The 22649-nt window shown below is 37.7% G+C and overlaps 1 protein-coding gene and 1 pseudogene across 1 annotated transcript in view; one reads left to right on the forward strand and one right to left on the reverse strand.

Moving 5' to 3' along the window:
* Positions 1-22649, reverse strand: part of ABL1 (ABL proto-oncogene 1, non-receptor tyrosine kinase) — a 130304-nt gene that overhangs the window by 57681 nt on the left and 49974 nt on the right. The window lies entirely within an intron of this gene.
* LOC133098187 (S-adenosylmethionine decarboxylase proenzyme-like) lies at positions 11725-12724 on the forward strand (annotated as a pseudogene).

Consider the following 22649-nt stretch of genomic DNA (forward strand, 5'->3'; position numbering starts at 1 on the left):
GATTTGGCTGGTGAGAATTATATTAGTGGTCCTAGAGTGAGTACAGTCTATACAATTCAGTTTCTTTCCCTTCGTTCTTTCTGCTCTACAAGACCCCAAGTGGAATATATATCACAAGTACAAACAGCACCGATAAGTAGCTTTATCCATTGTCATGCCAGGTGGTAGAAATCCATGCTAAAGGGTTGTCTTTCTCTAATGCAAACTTCCCTGTACCTGGATAGGAAAGCACTGGTGACCGTGGAGGAGAGGCAGCTGTGGGTGGTAGAGAGAAGCCCTGCAAGAGAGCAGGGCCCTGGGTTCCAGTGGGAGGCTCGGGGAGGCACTTCCCCCACTCTGGGCCTCATTCACCTGCAAAATGGAGGCTGAGCCAAATGCCTGTTATCATCTGTCTAGGCTCTCAGTCTGTGAGCTGATTCAAGGTCTAAGGTAAATTTTTCTCTTTCTCCTTGTCAAGAGCTTTTTAAAAATGACATTTTCCTGACTAGAAAGAGTAAGTTTGCTAACTTACAAATGCCAGCACTTGTACCCAAAAACTGGCTTCCCTTATCTAGACTGTGCCCACAACCAACCAATCCTCACAAATGGATTTAGGAGCCTTTGGGCCACAGGAGGATGAGGGGCAGGTCTCCAGCAAACCACATCAAGAACATGGACAGTCAGCCCTGGCTGGCTGCAACTGATTCCTGTCTCAACATTTCCAGAGCAAGTGAGCCAGAAAGCTTTATGAAAAACAGTGTCCAGAGCCCTGGGTGTTCAACCTCCTGCCAGTGAGTTGTACAAAGACAAGGGGCGGGGGCTTATCAGGTTTGTACATGGTCTCCTAAGGACTGAAAGCAGTGTTTAATTAATTCTGCAGCTTTCCACTATTTAAGGTGACAAAATTGCCTTTAACTTTGTCCTATAGTTGCTAGCTCTTGACTCTGCCTAGGATTTGCATATCTGATTCCTGGTTCTCAAAAAGCCCCATAACTGAAATTTGGCAATATTCAATATCTCTCAAAACTTCAAATTTATTTACCCTTTGACCCAGCAATTCTATTTCTGGGAATTTACAGACTTGCCTACACATACACATACAAGTGAATATGAATACACTTATATTCACTGTAGATTGTTTAAATAGCAAGGATCTATCATTAAGTTAAATAAACTTTGGTCTTAGCCTTCAAAATGGGGTACATTGATGCCTGGATGGGGGTTCATGTAAGCTTTCCAAGAAGTATGCAAGTATTTATTTAAAAAGGAATCAACTTTCAAAGCCTCAATTTCATACATCATCCTTTCTAAAACTGATCTGCCTAAGAACTCCTCTGTCAGTTCTCCTTTCCTGATGTTGCTTTCGTAATTACCCCTCTCCTTCCCCGCAAAGGAGAGGAACACCTCTCGTAAATCCATGGGTTTAAAAATTCCTGGTCATCAAACTATGGGACAATCTGAGAATATATCGCTTTAGACAGGAAGGTGGTTTTCTTTTTCTTTCTTTTTTTTTGAGAACAAAGCAAAGGGAGCACCATTAAGAGAGAAATATTCTGCAAACGTTTACAGAGTACATACTAAGAGCTAGGTACTGTCCTACGCTCTAGGGTTACAACAGGTAGAATGTGGGGAAAAAATCCCTGCCCCTCGATAGTTCACATTCCATTGGGGGGAGGGGAGACAGACAACAAAATAAATTATAGAATACATAAGAGGGTAAAAACCGCTAGGGAGAAAAAGCAGGTAAGAGGGATGGGGTTGCTGAGTGGGGATTGAGATTATAATTTTAAATAAAGTGGTCAGAAACACCATCACTGAAGATGACAATTGAGCAAAGACCCAAAGGAGGTAGCGTGAACTATAGGGGAAGCACTTTCCTAGCATAGGGAACAGCAATTGCAAAGTCAGTGGGCAGGAAGGATGACTGGGGGAGGTCCAAGGAAGAGCAAAGAGGTCAACGTGGATGGAACAGAGTAGGTAAGAGGTAGAGTAAAAGGACATTAGTCAGAAGTTGCAGGAAGGTGGGGAGATCTTGTCTGCCTAAGGTGATTGCTAGGGCTTTGGCTTTTACTCTGAAGGAGCTGGGAAGGCACTGGAGGTTTGGGGCAGAGGAGAGACTGGGATTTGATTATATTTAAAAGGAGTACTCTGGCTGTACAGGGAGAAGAGACTAAGAGGGAACATCTGCACAGTAATGCTTACCTTGAAGAATGAGCTGGGAAGTGTTTGTTCCCTCTTTTTGTAATTTCTGGAAAGGCTGTATAGAATTTGTAATATTTCTTTCTTAAATGTTTGGTAGTATTCACCAGTAAAACCATCAGGCCCTGGCATTTTCTTTGTGGGAAGGTTTTTTAACTACAATACAAACTCAGTTTCTTTAATAGATTTGGGCCTATTCTGGTTGTTTCTTCTTGAGTGAGTTTTGGCAGTTTGTGTGTTTCAAGGAACTTGTCTGTTTTTCCTAGGTTGCTGTTTTGTCTTCTCTTTTTTTCCTGATTGGTCTGGCTAGAGGTTTATCAATTTTACTGCTCTTTTCAAAGAACTGGCTTTTGGTTTCATAGATTTCTTTATGGTTTTTCTGTTTTCCATTTCATTGATTTCCACATTGGCCTTTTTTTCCTGCTTAATTTGGGTTTCACTAGCTTTCATTTTTCTAGTTTCTTAAGATGGGATCCCAAGGTCAGTTATTTGAAGCTTTTTTCTTTTCTAATACAGGGTTTTAGTGTTAAATAAATTTCCCTTTAGCCCCATCCCCAAAATTTTATGTTGCATTTTCACCTTCATTCAGTTCCAAATACTTACTAATTTCACTTTTGATTTTTTTTTTCTTTGACTCATGGTTTATTTAAAAGTGTGTTATTTCATTTCCAAATAATTGAAAGCTCTTCCAGATATCTTTCTGTTACTGATTCCTCATTTAATTCCCCTGTGGTCAGAGATCATACTTTCTATGACTTGAATCAGCTTACATTCATTGAGACTTTTTTAATAGCCCAGAAAATGATTTATCTTGGTAACAGTTTCATGAGCACTTGTAAAGAATGTGTATTCTACTGTTTGGGGTGGAGGGGTAGAGTGTTCTATAAATGTTAATTAAGCCAAGACGGTTGTTTATATTCTTCAAATCTCCCATATCCTTATTGATTTTGTCTATGTGTTCTATCAATTGAGTGAGAGGTGTTAAAATCTCCAAATATAATTGTGGATTTCTCCTTGCAGTTCTATCAGTTTTTGATTCATGTATTTTGACTCTCTAATACATATATAAACACTTAGGATTATATATTCTTATTGGATTGACCTCTTTACCATTACGAAATGACTCTCTTTATCCTTGGTAATATGTTCTGTTTTGAAATCTACTTTGTCTGATATAGACAATCAAGTTAATCTTTTTTTTTTTTTTTTTAACAGGAGGAGGAATTCCCAGAGAATCAGACTTTGAAGGCTAGCGGGATTTGATTGCAGGACTTCGACAGGACTGTGGGAAACAGAGACTCCACTCTTTTTTTTTTTTTTTTAATTATTTATTTATTTATTTATTTATTTATGGCTGTGTTGGGTCTTCGTTTCTGTGCGAGGGCTTTCTCCAGTTGCGGCAAGCGGGGGCCGCTCTTCATCGCGGTGCGCGGGCCTCTCACCATCGCGGCCTCTCTTGTTGCGGAGCACAGGCTCCAGACACGCAGGCTCAGTAATTGTGGCTCACGGGCCCAGCCGCTCCGCGGCATGCAGGATCTTCCCAGACCAGGGCTCAAACCCGTGTCCCCTGCATTGGCAGGCAGATTCTCAACCGCTGTGCCACCAGGGAAGCCCTCAAGTTAATCTTTTGATTAATGTTGACATGGTACATCTTTTTCCACCCTTTTGCTTTTAATCTATTTGTATCTTTATATTAAAAGTGGGTTCATTGTAGGTAACATATAAATGGGTCTTATTTTTTTATCCAATCTGACAATCTCTGTTTTTTATTGGGACGTTTAGACTTTTATATTTAACATAATATCAATATGGAATTTAATCTACCATCTTGCTATTTTATATTTATACAATCTGTTCTTTTTAAAAAAATAAGTTTCAGATGTACTGCTACGTAATCTGTTCTTTGTTCACTTTTCCAAGTTTTTCTGTCTGCCCTTTTTTGTATTAATTAAATACCTTCATTATTATAATTTATCTCTGTTGGCTTATTAGCTATAACTCTGCTGCTTTAGAGTTTATCATATACATCTTTAACTTATCACAATCTACTTGCAAATGATATATTACTTCACATATAGTATAAGAATCTTACAGCAGTATACTTCCATTTTCCCACTCCCATTTGTGCTACTGCTGTCATAAACTTTACTTCTGCATAAGCCGTAAATGCCAGTGTGTTATTTCTGCTTTTGTTTAAAAGACATATCTTTTAAAGAGATTTAAATAATGAGAAAAGGGCTTCCCTGGTGGCACAGTGGTTAAGAATCCGCCTGCCAATGCAGGGGACACGGGTTTGAGCCCTGGGCCGGGAAGATCCCACATGCCGCGGAGCAACTAAGCCCGTGCGCCACAACTACTGAGCCTGTGCTCTAGAGCCCGTGAGCCACAACTACTGAGTCCGCATGCCACCACTACTGAAGCCCGCGTGCCTAGAGCCCGTGCTCCACAACGAGAAGCCACCGCAATGAGAAGCCCGCACACCGCAACGAAGAGTAGCCCCCGCTCTCCGCAACTAGAGAAAGCCCGCGTGCAGCAACGAAGACCCAACACAGCCAAAAATAAATAATAAATAAATGAATTAATTAATTAATAATGAGAAAAAATATTATATATTTACAAGGTAGTTACCCTTCTCCAGTGTTTCACTTTCTTTTTGTAGCTCTGGTTTCCACCAGGTATCATTTTTCTTCTGCTTCAAGAACATTCTTTTACATTTTTTTTAGTGCAAGCCTGCTGGTAATGAATTCTTTCAGTTTTTGATATGTCTGAAGAAGACTTTATATTGCCTTTGTTTCTGAAAGATATTTTCACCAAGAAAATAATTCTAGGTTGACGATGTTTTTCTTTTGCTAGTTTAAAGATGTTGCTCCACTGTTGCCTGGCTTACACTGTTTTCAGAGAGGAATCTGCTGTCATCCTAATTTTCATTTTCTCTGGCTGCTTTTAACATTCTTCTCTATCACTAGTTTTAAGCAATTTGAGTATAATGTGCCTTGATACCATTTTTCTTCATGTTTCTTGTGCTTGGAGTTCCTTGAGATTCTTGGATTTATGGGTTTATTACTTTCATTACATTTGGAGGTGCTTCTTTTTAAGTCACTTTTTCTTCTGTTATTTCTTCTATCCCTCACACTTCCTTCCTCCTTCAGACACTCCAATTACACATATAATTGGCCCTGTACTTCACTGATGCTCTGTTCATTATTTTTTTCAGATTTTTTTCTTTCTGTGTTTCATTTTGGACAGTTTACATTGTCTTCAAAATCACTAATCTTTATTTCTACACTGTTTATTCTGACATCAATTTCATTCAGTGTATTCATCTCAGCAATTGTAGTTTTCATCTCTAGAAGTTCATCTTCCATGTCTCTAACACAATCTTTCCTCTAGCTTCTTAAACATATGGAATACAATTATAATAATTATTTTAATGTCCATATTTACTAATTCTACCATCTGTGTCATTTCTGGTCAGTTACTGGAATATTTCCTACTTCCTTACGTACCTAGTAATTTTTGACTGGGTGCAGACATTGCGTATTTTACCATGTTGGGTCCTAGATATTTTTGCATTGCTAAAAATATTCTTTAGCTTTGTTCTGAGATACAGTCTGGAAACAATTTGATCCATTTGGGTTTTGCTCTTAAATGTTGTTAGGCAAGACCAGAGTAGCATTTATTCTACCATTAATTGGGGCAAGACCCTTGTGATGGTTAATTTTATGTGTCAGCTTAACTGGGTCACAGAGTATCCAGATATTTGGTCAAACATTATTCTGGTTGTTTCCATGAGGGTGTTTTTGGATGAGATTGCCCTCCTTAATGTGGGTGGATTTCATCCAATCAGTTGAAGGCCTGACTAGAAAAAAAAGCACTGATCCTCTCCCAAGTAAGACAGAATTCCTCCTGCCTGACCACCTTTGAACTGGTATTCTAGCTTCTGTGTAAGAATGGGATTTAAAAGTATATGAATTCATTTTTGCTTGTATTTGCACAAATAAACAATGGAAAGACATCTAAGAAACTGATTATAGTGTTTATTCATGGGAGAAATGAGAATGCAATAACCAAGTAGATATGCACAAGGGTCAGAGTAAGACTTGTCAATCTACATTTTTATATATTTTTAAACTAGTGAATGCATTATTTTATTTAAAAAAAAAAAGTCATCACAGAAAATAGGGCTGGCCTGGCTTACTAACATAAGAACAGGAATCCTAATATTCTGCAGCATGCTGGAATCCAGTAGGGGGGTTCTCTGGAATTTAAGTCTTATTGGTGTAACTATTTCACAGTAATTAAATCACCTTGGATCAGTTCCAAGGCAGATTTATCCTACCATTAAGGCAACAACTTAAGCAATATTTTGCTCAAAAGAAGAGCTAGACTGTGAGCTCCCTAGGCAGCTGAAACTATGTCTTCTGTCTGATCCATCTTTGTATATACCTACAGCCAAGTCCCGTATACAGTTGCTCATTATTGATTGCTTGGGTTGGTTGAATTAAGAACCTAATTCTACCATTAAGCAAATGGTGTTAAAGTGAATTTCCACAAGCCCTGTTTTCTAAGGGTAGTGATAGACATCAATTGTTGGGGGGTTCATTGGGACTCCACTTGGTGACTCCCTGGCCTTTGACCAGATTCTGGAGATATGAAGTTTGCATAAGCACCAGTCTCTCTCTTTTTTTTTTAAATTGAGGTATAGTTGATTTATAATATTATATTAGTTTCAGGTGTACAACACAGTGATTCAAAATTTTTTTATAGCTTATGCTCCATTTAAAGCTATTATAAAATATTGGCTATATTCCCTGTGCTGTAAAATATATCCTTGTAGCTTATTTATTTTATACATAGTAGTATGTAGCTCTTAACCCCTCTGCCTTTCCTCTCCCCACTGATAACCACTGGTTTGTTCTCTATATCTGTAAGTCTGTTTCAGTTGTTATATTAATTCGTTTTATTTCTTAGATTCCACATATAAGTGACAACATACAGTATCTATCTTCCTCAGTCTGACATTTCACTAAGCATAATACCCTCCAGGTCCATCCATGTCACTGCAAATGGCAAAATTTCATTCTTTCTTATGGCTGAGTAGTATTCCATTATACACACACACACACACACACACACACACACACACACACCCCACATCTTCTTTATCCATTCATCTGTTGATGGACACTTAGGTTGCTTCCATATCTTGGCTATTGTAAATGATGCTGTTTTGAACATTGGGGTGCGTGTATCTTTTCAAGTTAGTGTTTTTGTTTTCTTTGGATATATATCCAGGAGTGGAACTGCTAGATCATATGGTAATTCTTTTTCAGTTTTTTGAGGAACTTCCATATTGTTTTCCATAGGGGCTGCACCAATTTACATTCCCACCAGCAGTGTACAAGAGTTCCCTTTTCTCTACATCCTTGCCAACAATTGTTATTTGTGGTCTTTTTTGATGATAGCCATTCTGACAGGTGTGAGGTGATATCTCACTGTGGTTTTGATTTGCCTTTCTCTGATGATTAGTGATGTTGAACATCTTTTCATGTGTCTGTTGGTTATCTCTGTGTCTTCTTTGGAAAAATGTCTGTTCAGGTCTTCTGCCCATCTTAATTGGGTTGTTTATTTTTTTGATAATGAGTGGTATGAGCTATTTATATATTTTGGATAATAACCCCTTATCGGTCATATCATTTGCAGATTTTTTTTTCCCATTCTGTAGGCTGTCCTTTCATATTGTCAATGGTTTCCTTTGCTGTGCAAAAGCTTTTAAGTTTAATCAGGTCCCATTTATTTATGTTTGCTTTTGCTTCCTTTGCCTTAGGACAGATAAAAAATATATTGTTACAATTTCTGTCAAACAGTGTTCTATGCTTTCTTCTAGGAGTTTTATGGTTTCTGGTCTTACATTTAATCTGAGTTTTTGTATATGGTGTAAGAAAATGTTCTAATTTTATTCCTTCATATGTAGCTGTCCACTTTTCCCAGCACAACTTATTGAAGAGACTGTCTTTTTCCCCATTATATATTCTTGCCTCCTTTGGCATAGATCAGTTGACTGTTTAAGTGCATGGGTTTATTTCTGGGCTCTCTATTCTGTTCCATTGATCTATGTGTCTGTTTTTGTGTCACTACCATACTGTTTTGATTATTGTAGCTTTGTAGTATAGTCTGAAGCCAAGGAGTGTGATACCTCTAGCTCTATTCTTCTTTCTCAAGATTGCATAAGTACCATTCCTACTGACACCGTTCTTGTGAGGTCTTCTTTTCCTGGCCCTTTGGGCCAAATACCTGCTCTCTTCATATTTGAATGCATATGTATCTCTCTCTAGCTGGTATAATTCTACCAATCTGAAATTGCAGTTGCCATTTTGAAAATTTTGTTATGAATAAGATTTTTCATTTAAGAGACACATTAAACACAGAACAAAAAAGGGAAGAAACCTCATGAGGAAAGTCTCTGTCTTGCCCATCTAAAAGACAGATCACCTTTTTAAATTGGGAGACCTCCTCTTTTTTCCTATACTTACTAAGTGCCAGCTTTTAAAGGACATGACTTAATAGGATGCCAAGAATCTGAATTACTATTTAAACGAGCTGTACTGACTTTAGCTCTGGTAGTTTTGAGTGGGCGTGTCAAAATGGGTTTTGCTTTGTCTGTCTTCTCCTCTCCTTACACAGAGAAGATAATCAGCCACTCGCATCTATCTGCAGCCAGCTTGCTCTCACTTCTTTCTTCCTTCCTTTCCCATATTTTCTCTTTTCTTGGGAAAGTCTGGAGATTAACTAATTATAAATAGATTTTCTGTCCTTATGTGCAGACTCAAGAAATATCTAGTACAGATTAACAGTCCAAAATTTCCATAAGAAAGAGAGAAAAATTAAACTATTTTTGCTTCTACTTTTCCCTTGCTGAAATTATAACCCAAAAGTTTAAATGTGGGTTTGGGTAATAGTTTTGTTTCCTATACCTAGGCTTAGTATATCCAAGAGTCTTAAAAATCTTTTTGGATATATGACCATAGGAGGTTTATTTATATTAAAATATTTATGTAATATTCCTGATAATTAGATGATTCTTTGGACTATATACAAGAGTGAGATAAAATTAGCTTAAAAATAACTCTATGCCTCCTGATTTTATTATGATATAAAAATAATGCAATAATTATATCAATGTAAGATTTGGGGTTAATTTCTCATGATTTAAACCTTCTAAATTAACTTTATTAGTTCTACGGATCCAGTAAGTTATCATTGTTTCCACAAATTGTTTAAAATTATAAAAAATAAAATTGAATTTAATTGAAAGAACTTATATAATAAAATATCTTTTTAAAATGACTTAATCTCATGAATTCTTATAATGCTTTAAATCATAAAGATTTGATGTGTTGGTCTAAGTTTTAATTTCCAGATGTTTAGTCCACTTAAAGATCTCTTAAACAAATGGTAAATTGAGTTAATTAATAATCTTTGGATATATGGATAATTTCTAACTAAAGGAAAAGATCCAAACATTGGGCACCACATATAGTTTTAAATTACCCTTCCTCCTTATTTTTATATAAAAATTACCTATAGATTGATTAACTGGATGTGTAAATTTCTCTAAATGATATATCCATGCTTATTTTGCCACTTTAAAATTTGTTAAAGTGACATAAAATGTATGCTCATAGAAAAATTTGCTAGACAGTTCTTGGTTTCCAGTCTTCTAGTTTTCTCCTGTGTCTAGAAACTTTAACTTTAAAGTCGGCCAATATAAATGGTTAAGAGAAATAGGAATATGTATATAAGATAAATGTGGTTTGTCTGTTTTTTTCATTAAGAAAATTATTAGTTTATTAAGAGAGTAAACCAATATAATCTATGCGTTGTTTTATTTAATGTGATATAGTCAGTTCAATTTTACAACTAGTTAAGAGGTTTAATTTTATCGTCTATGGGACTTTCCTGGTGGCGCAGTGGTTGGGAATCCGCCTGCCAATGCAGGGGACACGGGCTCAAGCCCCCGTCTGGGAAGATCCCACATGCCGCGGAGCCACTAAGCCTGTGCGCCACAATTACTTAGCCCGCGCTCTAGAGCCCGGGAGCCACAACTACTGTGCCCACATGCCACAACTACTGAAGCCCACGCGCTTAGAGCCCGTGCTCCACAACAAGAGAAGCTACCGCAATAAGAAGCCCGCGCACGGCAATGAAGAGTAGCCCCCGCTCGCCTCTAGTAGAGAAAGCCTGCGTGCAGCAACAAAGACCCAAGGCAGCCAAAAATAAATAAATAGAAAATAAAATTAAAAAAAAATTTTTGTCATCTATTCATAAACACATACCTAAGAAGGTATATTAATTAATTCAAAGGTTTATAAATGATAAAAGATAACCAGAAGACAAATTTGAGGATAAACTATTAATGGTAAACGTAAAGGGTCTGAGGAAAATAAATTGTTTGTCTAGATTTATAATGCCTACAGATAGTGAATTTGAAGAAAATATTGAATTGTGTTTAAAAATACTGGAAATCTTGGCTCAATGTTAATAAATTTATTTATTCATTAAGAAAAGGCCTTATAAATCTTTATTGCAAATTTTTAAATGAGTGATAGACAAAAAGTAAAATCAGAATTTGGGTTTTCTTTCCGTAAAGTGACCAAGTTATTCCACTGCCAGATAAGAGATTCCTTTCCTGTTTATCAACAAAATATTATGTTAACTATCTGAATTTTCTGTCATTACTCAAGAATCATTTTGAAAAAAAGTTCCCTTTTTTTTTTTAAGTTCCTATAATCAACAATTTCTTGTCTTTGGATACTATGACATGTCATATACAGAGGGGGTAGGAACATGCATAGAGAAACTCACAGCATTTCTGACTTGGTGAATCAGAAAAGTGAAGCCAGTCAACTACGAATGCCGAAGAGAGTAGAGTAATCTTAGAAGGGAGAGAGACGGGGTGATCTCCAAATTCTGTACACTCATCTCTCACTGACCCTTGAATTACTTATACTCATATGTGGGACAGACTCAAAGCAGTTCAGCTAAAGACAAAAGATCTAAAGACAGAAACAGCAACAAAAAACTCCGAGTGTTCGGAGAAAACCCTAAGCAACACACAAAAAGGCTACTAGAACTATTAAGTGAATTTAGCATATTGCAGGATACAAGTTCAGTATACAAAAGTCATTCTTACCTCTATACATTAGCAATAAAAAGTTTGAGGCTTCCACAGTATGGCCGGCGACATTAGTCAGCGCTCGCTCTACTCTCTAACGGGGAAACAGCGGACTACAAGAGACAGAGCTGTATCTGCCTCTATTTCCAACAGACTCACGTTCAACTTTCGCTCACACACACACAAAAAAAGCCGGGAAAATTTTATTAACGCTTTTTAAAAAAAAGTTAATATAAAATTATAGCAAAAATGGAACCTGAACTTTAGTTAACACAGCTGGAACAATCCGCAGCTGCGGCGGCAGCGGCGGGAGAAGAGATTTAATTTAGTTGATTTTCTGTGGTGGTTGGTTGTTCGCTAGTCTCACGGTGATGGAAGTTGCACATTTTTTCGAAGAGACCGAGAAGGTGCTGGAGGTTTGGTTCTCCAGGCAGCAACCCGACGCAAACCAAGTATCTGGGGATCTTCACACCATCCCAAGATCCGAGTGGGACATACTTTTGAAGGATGTGCAGTGTTCAATCATAAGTGTGACAAAAACTGACAAGCAGGAAGCTTATGTACTCAGTGAGAGTAGCATGTTTGTCTCCAAGAGACGTTTCATTTTGAAGACATGTGGTACTCCCTCTTGCTGAAAGCACTGGTTCCCTTGTTGAAACTTGCTAGGGATTACAGTGGGTTTGACTCAAAGCTTCTTTTATTCTTGTAAGAATTTCATGAAGTCTTCTCACCAAGGGTACCCACACCGGAATTTCCAGGAAGAAATAGAGTTTCTTAATGCAATTTTCCCAAATGGAGCAGCATATTGTATGGGAGGCATGAATTCTGATTGTTGGTACTTGTATACTTTGGATTTCTCAGGGAGTCGGGTAATCAATCAGCCAGATCAAACCCTGGAAATTCTGATGAGTGAGCTTGACCCAGCAGTTATGGACCAGTTCTACATGAAAGATGGTGTTACTGCAAAGGATGTCACTCGTGAGAGTGGAATTCGTGACCTGATACCAGGTTCTGTCATTGATCCCACACCGTTCAATCCTTGTGGCTATTCAATGAATGGAATGAAATCGGATGGAACTTATTGGACTATTCACATCACTCCAGAACCACAATTTTCTTATGTTAGCTTTGAAACAAACTTAAGTCTGACCTCCTATGATGACCTGATCAGGAAAGTTGTGGAAGTCTTCAAGCCAGGAAAATTGTGACCACCCTGTTTGTAAATCAGAGTTCTAAATGTTGCACAGTGCTTTCTTTGCCCCAGAAGATTGAAGGTTTTAAACGTCTTGATTGCCAGAGCGCTATGTTCAATGATTACAATTTTGTTTTTTTACCAGTTTTGCTAAGAAGCAGCAACAACAGCAGAGTTGATTAAGAAAAATGAAGAAAAGACTCAAAAAGAGAACACACATAGAAGAAGATGGTGGCTGCTTACCAAGGGCCACGCTTTCCATAACCACCACCTTGTAGTTGCAGAAAGCCCTAGATGTAATGATAGTGTAATCATTTTGAATTGTATGCATTATTATATCTAGGAGTTAGATATCTTGCATGAATGCTCTCTTCTTTGTTTAGTTATCCTATGCCACTCTTGCTGTGAAATTGAAGTGCATGTAGAAAAAACCTTTTACTATATGAAACTTTACAACACTTGTGAAAACGATTCAATTTGGTTTGTGTACAGTGTAATATTTCTCCAGGTATCATCCAAAATTCCCCACAGACAAGGTTTTCGTCCTCATTAGGCGTTGGCCTCAGCCTAGCCATCTGGGACTGTTCTATTAAATTGCTACCAGGATTTTGCACCCAGTTACCTCCACTTACTAGAACATACTCTCTACTAATGTTATTGAAACCAATTTCTACTTCATACAAATGTTTTTGCAGCACCAATCAAAGTTCTTCTTCCACGAGTCGAGTCCTCTAAGAAAATGACTCCGGTTATCCATTTTGTGTATTACTATCTCACTGCTTCCTATACTTGTGTGACTTTAATTGATACGTTCCTCACCATGGTGTCTCCCTCCCAACCACACCCACTCCATAAAGCAATACACTGTTACACTGTGGGTTTACACTAACCTTATACCCCAGAGGGGGAACGGGGGGATGGACCCTGGGCTTAATTTTCTTTTAAGGTCAAGGGAGTTTGGCATTTTTCGTTACCATGAGCTCTTTTGGAATAAGCTGGTGTTGATTAGCAAAGAAGGTGTAGATTGATACTAGGGAATATTGGCAGAACTGTATGGAAACCGTATGCCATTCTGTGCCCCCCATTAAATGAGAGTAGCTTCTCATGAGTACCATGGCTTTATTAACTTGCTAAGTAGTAGTATAAAAGAATTATCACTAAATTTGTTAGCAAGGAGATTTAAGATAAAGGTTGTATTGGATTCAACAAGTCAAGTCAGCTCAGATGATTCACCTTAACTTTTACTTTCGCAGCCATTTCCACTAATTTCTATTAATGGTAATGCCATAAACTTTGGTTCAAAGCAGAATCGATGTCTTTGCCGTCTTGTGACTTAAAAACTTCTGTGACTTTGTGATGCATGTGATAGTGTTCTGATGGCTCCTCTTACTGGTATTTCTTTCACCATGGAGTAACATCAAGTGATGAATGAGAACTGTTCAGGTTATTCAGACATACTACACAGTGAAGCAGAACGCTATCCATAAAACATAACATACAGAATTCCAAAATGGTCAATGGGAAATGACTAGAAATACAGGCTTAAGAGTTGGCATCTTTTAGCTGTATTTGCTAATACGGACATTTAAGCAGCTGAGAAAAGAGCAAAGTTGACTCAATTTTGTATTTCTTCTTGTCCTCAAACAATTTTTGATTCTTTCTGGATGATGCAGTGATGTTTTTGTTCCTTCCGTATTTATAAATGAAACACTTTTTTTTTAGTGTTTCTAAACATAAATTCTACTTGGTTTGAAATCAAGTGGTTGGAACACTTTTGACTTTTAAACATGTTGTTGATTCAGAGCTTCACTGAAGAAGCTTTCAATCAATGGATCAGTCTGATTCTGTAATTAGCGCACAGTACCTAATGTTGTGGTGCTATTATGAGGACCAATGCTCAAAGTGGAACAGTGTCCCAGTAGATTTGATGAACACTTATTGGCTTGAGGTCTGATTCCCCCCACCCCAATAGATTTAAGATTTCTATTTAATGTTGAAAAACTGCACAAATTTGTATGGACAAAGCCTAGAAAAATGAAAACTAGATTGAATAGTAATCTAAATTAATCCTAGTGTGTATGACAGAGGAGGGAAAATTTTGGTGCCATAATTTCTCTCTTCATGGTGTTGGACTTAAATCCGTTGAAATGTATTTCTGTACCACAATTTAAGCTTCAGTAAAGGTTTGCTTAATTCATTGTCTAGTGAAAAAAAAAAGTTAGAAAGATTAAATAACAATTCTATTTACAATATCGTTTAACAATACTTTTTTATATACTTAATGAAAGATGTGCAAGCCCTGTACACTGAAAATTATTAAGACATTGGAAAGGGAAATTATAAAATACCTAAATACACTGAGAGACATACTCATGGATTGTAGAATACTGATTCCTCATGAAGCCAATATTAAGATGGCAAGCCCCTCCAAATGGATAATAGACAATGCAATCCCAATCAAAATCTTAACTGGCTTTTTTGAAGAAATTGACAAGGTAATTTTAAACTTTATAAGGACAGGCAAAGACCTAGAATAGCTGAACAATTTTGAAAAAGAACAATAAAATCTGATGACACCTTAATTCAAGATACATTATACAGCTACAGTAACCAGGATAGTATGACATTGGTAGAAGAACAGACACATATCAACAGAATCAGAATAGAGTCCATCTGTAGGTCCATATTTACACTCGTCCTATGACCCAGAAATTCCATTCCTAGGTTTTTCTCCAGCAAAAATAAAAGCATATGTCCACACAATGATGAGTACAGGACTGTTGATAGCAGCAGTATTCATAAGAGCCCCAGCAACGGAAGCAATCCATATGTTATCCACTGATAAATGGATAAACAAACTTAGCGAGGAAAAGAAAAGAGACAGTATACACAACAACATGAATGAATACCAAAAAATCATGCTATGTGGAAGAAGTCAAATACAAAAGTCTATGGTTTTTGTATTATTCCACTTACATGAACTTCTTGAAAAGGCAAAATTACAGAGACAGAAGGCAGATGGGTAGCTGCCTGGAACCAGTGGCTGGAGAAGGGAATTAACTGGGAAGGGGCACAGAAAAAATTGTAATAACGAGGGACCTGTTCTATAATCTCAGTTGTGACAGAGGTTCCATGATTACGCACCAAAATTCATCAAAACGTACACTTAAAATGGGTGGACTTTATTACATGTAAAGAATACCTTAATTTTTTTTTTCAATTACTTAAAAAATATCCCCCAACCCAGGCCCTAATATTCTATACATATCCTCCCCTGACTAAGACTCTGTCCAGGTAGTGTTCAGTGTTCTCCATTACTTCACTAAGATTTCCTTCCTTGACAGGCTTCCCTGAAGGTCTGTGAGGAGTTGACTGTTAACAAATTTCAACTATATTTCACTTATAAAAACCATTATGTTACAGATTTTATCATCATGATATCGATAATGGTTGACACATAACTTTTTACTTACTGTATCAAGCACTCTATATGCAATATCCCATTGAAATCCCATCAAACCCGTTAGGGAGGTGGCATTATGATCCACTTTCTTACTGAGGCAATAAGAGTAAAGTTATTTGTCCAGGGTCACAGCTAATACATGATAGAATCTAGATCAGGACTCAGACTGGGGTATGTGAACCCCTTGGAAGTAAACGAAGATTTTCCAGGGGTTATTAGACACGGATCACTTTCAAGAGAATAAACTCCCAAACCTCAGCCTTCCTGTGTACTCTTCCTACAATCAATCTGCCTGAGCCAATGCACCTGCAACCCTCCCAGTAATTCTTTCCCATGGCCCTTTCACTATCACCCGCCATGCACTTTACAAAGGCAAAGCTTACCCTCACCACGGAGCACTGCTTACCAGTACGAACACCTCTGGGAGGACAAACACAGCTCTAAACATTGGCGTTAGTGAAGCCTCCTTTCCTTATGGCACCTTAAACCCACAGTTTTATGACTCTCCTGGCTTCATTCACATTACTGTTAAGGTTGAAGCATGGGGCTGGAAGAGGGGCCTTTGAGGTTGCTCTGAACTCATGTACATCACAGAATGGGCTGGTATGTGTAAAGACAATTTTTGTTTAACCACCTTGCTTCTTCAATCCCCCTGCTATCCTTAAAGAATTCATTGTTACTATAGGGAGAGGTGGAGAACAAAGTCAAGAAAGGGTTGGTAGGAAATACTGAAGGCACAGGTTTCTCATTTCATCCAGGTAACAAACCGTGGCAAAGTACTGTACAATTTTCAAGAAATAGAAAAAGCACGCTGGGAAATACCAATCAATCTCATAGCATGTCTCCTCTGTATTTTCACTATTCTCAAGTAGTGAGAAAGAGCTTGGTGATTATTCTTTTCTTTTTTTTAGAGATTCTTATTTTTACTTGAAAAGTAAAAATAAAAACAACAACAACAAAAAACAACTAAGGTACACATTGGGAATTGAACTACTATAGTTTTTCTTTCTAGAGATGTGACATCCATGTTTTCTGGTCAGTAATGTTCTACCAAATATTGTACTAAACCAGTGTACTAAATCCAAGCAGACAGATGACCAGTAAAGCTGTTTGCTATTGGTGATCATTCTTGATTTGCCAAAAGATTCTTAGATGTTGTAAATCCACATTTATGTTTTACTTGGGCACAAGTCTCCTGCTCCTTGTTACTTATCTACATTTTCTGATTACTGGAATAATATACTTAGCAATTTGAGATTAATTTAACAGGAATATGTTACAGGTTCCATTGGGAGCAATAACTTAGTAACAATCATTAATATATGTTTTATAAGTTCCACACTTAATACTGGGCCCAGTGTCTTCTGTGCCTTTCATTAATAACATCTACAAAGTAAATTGTACTCTGAGAAGCAGAACATCCACTTTTACATATGGTGTAGGACACAGTGTTTTCAAAATGCAACCTTCTTAAACATTCAAGAAGCCAGGAGAAAAAGGTCTGATGAATATTCAACAAACAACAGGGGTTACTCCTAAGGTGGGTGATCAAGAGAAAGAGACATTTACTTACTTTAAATAACGAGTAAATACTACCTTTGTAATAAAAACACTTACAACCAGAAAGTATTCATCAGAATAAGAATTAAAAGGTAATCATTTGTTTACTGGAAGCTTCTGGAAGCTGTATCAATTCTGACCTGCTGAAGAGATGAACACTAAAGGGGGGGAAAAGGAGAGAAAAAGAGAGGGAAAAAAGGAAAAGGTACCTGGTCTAATCTCTTGATGTAGTGTTTGAGCTTTGAGAACAGGTCCATGGGTCCTGCAACAGAGATTTGTACCTGGAATCACAAACGCACTAGTCCTGGGAGCGGAAGAACATCCTGTGTTCTTTTATTACCAAAATATTCCTATATGGAAAATGCCTGGAATAACTGTCAAACACAAATAATAAAGGTCTTGGCAGCAAGATTTAAATGTTAACCATCACATTGTTGAATGCTTTGTATGCAGTGACCACCCAATACTTACGGAGTATATAAAGCACTCAGAAGAGGGTCTGACATAGTTAAGAGTAATGTAAGTTTGCTATCATTATCATTATACTGCACTCTAGTAGTATAGAAATGTGAAAAGCATTTCACTGATTCATTCATTCACTCAATAAGTTTCTACTAAACATCTACTATGTGCCAGGTAACAGAATATGTACTGAGATTTAATAAAAGCACAAGATAGGCATGGTCCTGTCCTAAGGGAGCTTACGGTCCAGGAGGGGAGGGGCAGTGAACAAAGTATCACATTAATTAAAGTATAATTATAATTCGAAATAAGTTCTCCAAAGACAAGAATAAATCCTATGAGAGAAGACAACAAAATGAAAGTTTATGTAAAAAGTTCTTAATGACTTGCATATGTTTTCTAAATTCCTGTTTTTAAAAGAGTCTCTCATTAAAGTTCTTTTGATAAAGTAATACAAACTTGTTTTAGAAAAGTCAGAGTAGAGACTACCAGTATCTTACTTTTTATTTCTATTCAGTCTTTTTTAAAATTTAATTTTAATATTGTGGTATCATATCTAAACTAGAAATTTATAGCCCACTTGAAAATATACTGATTGCTTAATCAGCCCAGCCATGGCTTTTTGTTAAGAATTTTTCATGTTTATAAAGTGAAAAACACTTATTCTCTAATTTATCTATTTAGTCAGTCGTGATTTCTAGACATCAGAGTCCCTTAAAGAGAAATACACCTAAACAAAAAAAAAAAATGTGGCCAGTTATGCAAAATAAAGGTACCCAATTAAATCTTTAAGCTATGAATACGATAATCAATATATCGTATCTGGACACAACTCTATTCATAAGTGCAATAACTTTAAGCAAAATTTTTGTATCTGTCAGGCTCATGCACTTAGGATATCGTTGGGAAAACATTTTTAAAAATAAGAGCAAAGGAACAGCTACAGGAACAGACTATTCCGAAACCACTTCCAGGAACAGGGTTTGTTTAAACAAAATGTATTAAGTGAAACCAGCTGCATTAAGGGTCGATGCCATCTGAAGTGGAATTCTAAAACCACCCACTTCATAATATCTGGGTAATTATTCCTTCCTGTTGCTATAAATGAAATACTCAATGGCCAAGGAGCTATAAGACAGCATGGCAAGGAGCAGTTCACCAATGAACAAAAGGCCCAATTGTAGCACAAGTGGATGCTCACAAGAAACCCTTGGGTCTTCTAGCTAGTCCAACTAGCTTTATGCTTCCTTATCACACATCGGACAAAGTGCTAAAGAAATGTGAAGAGAGTCGCTCTTTTGAGGGTACCAGGAGAGAGGTACCTACAGTCAGGAATAATCATATTCTGCCAGTGGGTCAACTGATGACGCTTTCACACAAACTGATGCTTTAAAAAAAAAAAACAAAAAACACTCCAGGAATTAAAAATATGCTCTAGGGAATTCTAAAATGCATACTTTTTTCCAATCTGAAAACTAAAACAGATCTGAAGAAAAATGGAGCCTGAATCATAACCGAGGTTTCATTATTTAAAATCATTCACCTTAACATAACAAAAGCATAAGAAAGGGCTTGCCCCTTTGAAGACTTCCTGGTGGCAACACATCAGGGGAACCCTTCGGGAAGTCATGTGACCCAGTCAAGAAAATCACCCATTTTGAAAGTGTTTCCCAGTGTATCATCAGTACTGGTGGTAGGACTGTAATCAAAACAATGCAGTTGAGAAACGCAGCCATTAATCATTTTATTTTGGAAACCAATTAGGGGATGATGAAGGAAGAGAAAACAGTGATTCATTTGTTTTGATGAAATCTGGCCTTCAAAAGATAGAATGGGCCAGGAAACACACATATTTTTATGTTCTAAGGTATCTTATACTTGGCCTTTAAAAAAAGATTCTTCCCAAGCTCAGTAAACGAACAAAATAAATCAGCTAGTTTATGAACTTGACTATGATATATCCTGCTAACTTTATGGATGTAAGCTTGCAGGTAAGAAAATATATATAACCTAAGGGCAGTCACAAACTTTGCTGTTTGAAGCACCAAACTCAACAAGATAGCGATGTACCATGATCCAATGTCACCTGCAGGATAATAGTAGCTCAGGTTTGAAACTGCACTCATTAACTGTGTTTACCTGACTCTTTAAAAAGCAGGCAAAGCTCAGTACTAAAACTCAAGTCAAAATGTGCAATTCACAGCACAGCTTGTATGGACCAGATTTATTTCTTAGAAGAAATAGTCTGAAACTTCTAAACTGCACGGAGAGGATAATATCAACAATGTTCTGAAAGGTTTAAGAACATTCCAATTACAGGAAATTCTGATTATTATGACTACCACCAGTTAAAAATTCAAGCACAACTACGTAAATAGACAGTACAGTATTATTTGAAATATCTCTTAAAATATCCTTTTTTAAGTTTTATTTAAGTATAGTTGCTTTTCTCTTAAAATATCCTATTCAACATTTTCCACACATCTTAACCCACCTTATACCCTCCCCCATTCAATACTTCCACTCTTTGTGCTGCCCAGGACCCCACATCAGAAATCTTATTTGACATGGTTACTGGTTTGTTATAGAGAAAGGGTACAAGCGGAGGGCTGGGAGGATGAAGAAATTCTTGAAGGACCAGTCGGTGCAGGAGGTAGCTGATGGAAACTGGAAAGGAAAAAGAAGAAAATCAAGAGACAAGCAGTGACATGAAAGTGGTCACCTCCCTGGAGAGGCTTTCGGTTACTTGTGGCCTCAGGCTACCATGTGGCCTCTTGAAGGGCAGAATGTAAAGTTCTCAGTTTGAGCAACCAACTCAGTGTCAGGAGAAAGGAAAAATGACACATTAGCAATGGGAAGCTCAGAGCGAATTCCCAGAGGCTGTCAAGACACAACCTAAGTGATAGTGTGTCCTCGCATAAATGTAGGGCTTACCTCAGAAGTGAACCCCAAGGCACCCTAGGTCTACTTCCTAGATGAAAATGCTATTCTGCTTTCAACTTTATTTCTTACTTTCATTCAGTCTGGATGGAAGAAAGATGATTTGGGGGTTTAAGTCCTGGCTCGGTTCTAAACCAACTGGGATCTTTAGGCCAGTTAATCCACATCTCTGGGTCTATTTAACTTCTTAAATTCTAAACCTTCTTTCTTAGAGTCATTTCCCTTCTTGAAATATATCCTTGAGAATGTCCTTTCGTGATGAGTTCTCAGTGGTAAATTCTTTTTGTTTTTATTTATCTGAAAATGTCTTTATTTCATTCTCATTCTTGAAAGACTGTTTTATGGCTATACAATTCTAGGTTAATAGTTATTTTCTCTGCCTACTTTGAAAATATTATTCTACCTTTTCAGGGCTTCTACTCTTGCTGTAGAAAAGCCAGCCATCACCCTAATCCTTTGTAGGTAATCTGTCTTTTCTCTCTAGCTATTTTAAGAGTCTTTTCTGTCTTTGATATTCTATAGGTTCACTATATATTTAGACATGGGTTTCTTTCCTTCTTTTCCTTTCCTTTTTGACTGTGTTGGACTTTGATGGGCTTCCTGAACCTGAGAACTTTTATCTCTCTACCACACTTAGAACTTAGGACAAGAGAGGACCCTGTCCTCAATTCCACAATTTAACAGATTCCAGCTCTCCCCACAAGGCAAGGGGTCTGAAGTCTCAGGGGATGTGCCCACCCAGAGCCTAACTACCATATTCTAGGTATCCAGGACCCTGGAATTCCCTACCTAATCAGCTCCAAGCCCACATTCAGGGCTTACATGGATCTCTTTCCAGGTCTACTCTGAAAGTGGAATGCACCAGCAGTGTGGGCAGATTAAACATGCCAGAGGGGGCTTCCCTGGTGGCGCAGTGGCTGAGAATCTGCCTGCCAATGCAGGGGACACGGGTTCGAGCCCTGGTCTGGGAAGATCCCACGTGCTGCGGAGCGGCTGGGCCCGTGAGCCACAATTACTGAGCCTGCGCGTCTGGAGCCTGTGCTCCGCAACAAGAGAGGCCGCAATAGTGAGAGGCCCGCGCACCGCGATGAAGAGTGGCCCCCGCTTGCCACAACTAGAGAAAGCCCTCGCACAGAAACGAAGACCCAACACAGCCATAAACAAACAAACAAACAAACAAAACAAAACAAAAAACATGCCAGAGGTGTCCTCTAGTGGCATGTTTGTGAGAAATGTGAACAGAGATTATATAGGCAGGCTGAAACATCTATACATGTGTGCATGAGGCCCCTCAGAGTGCATAAAAAAGCTGGGGGAAGAAAGAGAAGAGGGTCAGGCCATAGGTCAGGGTCTGGCTCAGTCTGTGCTGCTACATGCCAGTGCAAAACTCTGTGTAGTTCAAACACTCTAAATTTCTAGGTTACTATGGTATATTCACCAAGGCAGGAGTATAGAACATATTTTATTTAGCAGTTTGTTACACTTGTAACTTTTAAATATTTAGACATATAGTTTGTGGGCCTCCATTTATAATGATGCCCTAGCTTCCACAAATGACAAGGGATGGCCTGATGTTTATCAATTATAAAAATTCTCACCAGTTATCTCTTTCAATATTTCCTCTTTGCCATTCCCCATGGCATCCTCTTATGTTCTTGGAACTCCAATTAAACATAAGT

Source organism: Eubalaena glacialis, chromosome 9, assembly GCF_028564815.1.
Source record: "Eubalaena glacialis isolate mEubGla1 chromosome 9, mEubGla1.1.hap2.+ XY, whole genome shotgun sequence".
Taxonomy (NCBI): Eukaryota; Metazoa; Chordata; class Mammalia; order Artiodactyla; family Balaenidae; genus Eubalaena; species Eubalaena glacialis.